The sequence below is a fragment of the Callospermophilus lateralis genome, chromosome 1, assembly GCF_048772815.1.
Source record: "Callospermophilus lateralis isolate mCalLat2 chromosome 1, mCalLat2.hap1, whole genome shotgun sequence".
In the NCBI taxonomy this organism is placed as follows: Eukaryota; Metazoa; Chordata; class Mammalia; order Rodentia; family Sciuridae; genus Callospermophilus; species Callospermophilus lateralis.
The window spans coordinates 7842905-7847797 of NC_135305.1; positions in this window are offsets into that span (position 1 = coordinate 7842905).

Genomic DNA, 4893 nt, shown 5'->3' on the forward strand with positions numbered 1-4893 from the left:
AGAGCCAGCCTCAGCAACAGGCGAAGTGCTAGGCAACTCAGTGAGACCCTGTCTCATAAATAAAATACAAAATAGGGCTGGGAATGTGGCTCAGTGGTCAAGTGCCCCTGAGTTTCATCTGTGGTAGAAAGAGAGAGAGAGAAAAAAAAGATATGATTTTCAGGGCAAACAGATTGACAGGAGCTTGATTGAATCATTACCAAATCTTAAGGAAGAATGGACCAGCCTGAAGAGACTAACAAAAAGTTCTGCCCTCTCTCAGACCAATAAACACTTGCTGTCAGACTCAGAAAGACATGTATCATGATTGTGGAGACAGACATATCAGGACATAGGGCATTGTTCATAGAACTCACCCCTCATTCCATTTCTATGCTCACCAGGCTGCTTACTGATGAGTCAGGTTTCCACGTAGCTGCTGGGAGACAACATGCATTAGACTGATGGGAATGAACAGTCCACCCCTGGAAATGGTTAAACTGATACTCTAGTTTGTCCATCAATCTCTAGAGAGTCAGCTTGATTCAGAATTCTGATGCTGAGCCTGGGATTCTGGAAAAGAGTTTAGATTGAATTTCCAGCCTTCCGTGGAGGAGGGAGACAACACCAGGTACTGGTCTGTAGGTGCCTGGCCTTTGGGAAATGGTGTAGGGCAATGATTCAGGAAGTGTGACTGGAGAATGACACCAGTCCTGGCCCAACACTGCCACTTCCTGGAGGTGGACCTTGTGCAAATCTTTAACCTCTTGGTACTGCCATTTCCTCCTTATTCTTGGGGAATAATAATACTGTTTAGTTCACAGACTTCCTGTAAGGAAGTAAATGAGTTAAATGAATGAATTCAAGGCATTAAAATAGCACCTGTCTTGGAGTAAGAGTTCAAGGAGTGCTCATGATCATATAACAAAGACTTAGAGGCTGCTCTGGCTAAAAACAGTGACTCTTGGGGCTGCAAATGTCCAGTTGGAAATGAAAGGCCAAATAAAAACTTGGCATCTCTGCATCTGACTCTTTTTCTCAGAGTCATTCTCTCTCTTTTTTTTTTTTTTTGCACTGTCTTACTATGTTACCCAGGCTGGTCTGGAACTTCTGGACTCAAGTGACCCTCCTGCCTCAGCCTCCCAAATAGCTGGGACCACAGGTGCAGCCACCACACCTCCCAGATTTCTTATTGCATCCCTCTCTCTCTTTTTTCACATTTTGAATTTTAAATGTATTAATGTAAAATGTCTTCAAAACTTCATTAATTATTTGGCTAAAAACTGGTACAGAATTCCTCTCAGGGAAAGAATAGTATTTCATTTGGCCAGAGTTTTATAGGTCATTTTATTTATGGAAGAAGAGTCACAAAGGCATGGTTTGGAAGGCAGAAGGTGAAAAGTTAAAACCAAATTGCTCTGGGTAAAGAATTAGGATTTGGGGATTTCCCTGCATATCCTGGGAGAAAGGGTGAGAGGGCTCAGAACAGGGAGGAGAGCTGCTCTTTAGAGAACCAGCAGAGAAATGAAATATGGAAGCAGGTGGCAAACTCTGAGCAAGTCCTGGGAGTGAGAATGGTTCCAAGTGTTTTAAGAGCAGAGACAGCTAATGTTTTAAGTCTAATTTGGGTCATTTACTGTGCTAGGCTGAGATGAAATCGCTTCTGTGACTTTCAAATTATGAAGTCCACTGCACATAAATGTCATGTGGGTTAACATAGAACCAAGAGAATAGACCTGCCCTTGGCTGATAGTTTGCTCAGTTGCCTGTTTTTATAGTTACAACAATTGGATGAACCAATATGGTAATTCACAGGCATAGCCTTTTTAGTTCTGGGCCCTGGTGTGAAGTTTCCTACTTTTCCCCCTTTCATGTTGACAGTATTCAATACCCAGAGACCAGATCTCAGACAACCAGTTATGAGGCCTGAATCCTTGATTATAAGATAACTTTATTTCTTTCATAGCATTTAAATGTCTTCAATAATTTTTTACTATTTTTTTAGTAATTTCTTTAATGGTTGCCTAGGAGTTTCCTATCTCTTATGAAAAACAGCTTCAAATTTGTACCAACTTAACTCCAATGATAGAAAGAGAATGTTAGTCCTAGCCAGGCACAGTGGCACACACCTGTAATTCCTGAGGTTCAGGAGACTGAGGCAGGAGGATCAAAGTTCAAAGCCAGCCTCAGCAACTTAGTGAGGCCCTATCTCAAAATGAAAACTAAAAAGGCTGGGGATGTGGATGTGGCTCAGTGATGAAGCCCTGCTGGGTTCAATCCCTGGTACCGTGTTAGGGTCTGTAAACAAGTCAGGATGGCGCCTGGCAACTGTTAGAGTCTGTAAACAAGTTGGATGGCACCTGGCATTTTGCCAGAGGGAGTGGTTTGTGAAGTAACTCCAGCGATCCATTAAGTATGGAGATTCCTTATTGGTTGACTGCTGTATCTAGTTTATGTTAATTAGATAAGCTGTGTGGAATGTATAAATACCCCTCCTGTCCTACAATAAACGGCTCCTACTCCTGCTGTATCAATGTACACAGGTTGTTCGTCACTCCCCGGTTATTTTGCTGCAGCCGGACTGCGGCAGTACCGAAGAAAAGAAAAAAAGAAATATTAGTCCTACACAGTCTATTCCCCTTTGCTTTCCTTTTTTTGGGGGGGTATTATTGTTATACATAATTTTACAATGTATTGTATTTTGTAATATTAATTTAAATATAAATTTAAATATAATTTTATGTCCTTTAATAAAGTCGAAAGCAAAAAGGAGAGCTTTTTTTTAATCACTTTTGTTATGTTAAACTTCTTTTTTAAAACATTATTTCTGGTTCACCAATAAATCTATCTTTAAAAAAGAAAATAAATTTGGTCACCTGTGGTTTTCATTTTCAGTGTCATCTAGCTTACACCTGCCTTCTTAGGTCTTCCATTGCATTTTCTGTGGACAGCTGTGTGTGCTCTGCTTCTAAGGAGTTCCATGGGACTGCAGCACAGTGGATCCTGGGCTCACTGGCAGCCTATAGGACAATCTGGGAGCTGAAGGACCTCCTTGCCTGCTTGTGCCTCACCATCTGATTCTGTCCCCTGCAACTTCACACCCTTGGCTCTGACCACACCAGTCTCCTGCATCATAATACCCAGTGCTGCTGCTCCCCTTGCTTTGTCCTCAGCCATGTGCCTCCTCCCTCCTTTCCCTTTGCCCCATCCATCTCGTGCTTTAAACCCAGACTTCTCCAAGAAGATTTGCCCAACTCCTAGAGCATCATGAGCTCCTGCCTCTCATGTTGACCCATTCTTGTGACCCATTGTCAAGCAAATGCTACTGCCTGGGGTTGCCAGCTTCCTTTTCAAGTGTACCCCAATAGTGCCGATCCTGACTAATGTGCAAACACTGAAAAGATAACTGAACAAAATGCAAAAGCCAATGTCCTGAGTCACCATCTTTGATCAATTCTGGAGGTAGAGCTTACTATGAGACTTTCCCGGGAGCCCATGCTGGGGTATGGGTGATGCATGATACAGCTGAGGGCATTTGACTTCCAGGAACCCAGAGACTTTTTGGCTCTCTCTAGCTCTGTAAGACTTTTCTACAGAGAAAGCCCAGATTTCTCAGTGATGGACCTTATAGGAGATCAATGTGTATTTCTCAACTCTCCTCTCAGGCGGTCAAATGCTTTCTAGTGTTTTTTGTTTTTTTTTCTCACAAATATCTTCTCTTCAATTAGAAATCAGACTCCTAGAGAGAAAGAATTATTCACCAAGAATTGAATAATGATCCAAGCCCCCATCCATCGTCTTTCTCATTCTTCAAGTGCCTGTTTTCCTCTTTCCATATCTATAGTGGCAGGAATTGGCAAAATGTAAGGGAATGAGGAGGGCACAGTGATCCATGCCTGTAATCCCAGCAACTCTGGAGGTTGAGGCAGAAGGATCTCCAGTCTGAGGCCAGCCTTGGCAACTTACGGAGACCCTAAGCAATTTAGTGAGATCCTGTCTCAAAATAGAAAATAAAAAAGAGCGGGGGCTGAGTTTCAGTGGTAGAACATCCTGGGTTCAATCCCCAGTGCAAAAAGTTAGGGAATGAGGCAATGAGCATGATGTCTGCCTCGCTGGCCATCCGCCTCAGCTTGCCCTGCACCTCAGTGCATGCTTTCAAACACTGGCCTTTGCAGGGCCTGCCTGTACCCAGTAGTGTGATGGCAATACAGAGGAATGTTGCAATCCAGACATCCCTGTTGAAACTCTCCAGGCCGCCAAGGACAGAAACTTCAGAAAGGATATCCAAAGATGAGGAAGTAAATCAAGTGTCTGGGAAAAGACACAGGCCTGGAAGAACATAGAAGAATCTGAGCAGTAGGTGCTGAAAGAGGCCAGCTTCTTAAGTGTCATCTTCTTTTACTATTAGGCTCTCTGTGCAGTGGGACCCACCAGAGTAAGCCTCAGGAAACTGAGGACTTGACTCAAATAGCTCAATCACTACACTTGGGGAATCAGTGCCTGGCGTGCAAAATAAAGGGACTAGATTCAAGCTATGTGCTATCTTAAAACCCATATCTCAGTGATGATTTCTCTCCCTTCCTCACACTTCCAGTGGCCAAAAAAAAAAAAAAAAAAAGGATCTTATATTTCATGATTAAGATTATGAAAATATTAATTTTCTGCATATCTTTTGAAAAGTAGTATATGGTCCTCTCCCAACCGATGCTTGAAACAGATTCCCATCTGCTCTATCAGCTCTCCACTGAAACTCATCTATGTTTAACTTCCCATCCTAACTTGTTTTCCTATGATTCGCCCCCTTAAAAAAGTGGAATGGAAAAAAAAAAAAAATCCCAATTATTTGGATTCCGTTCATTGAGGCTTTACTGTAGGATGCCACGCAGAACCCTCCAGCTTTGTGAACATGCAGTC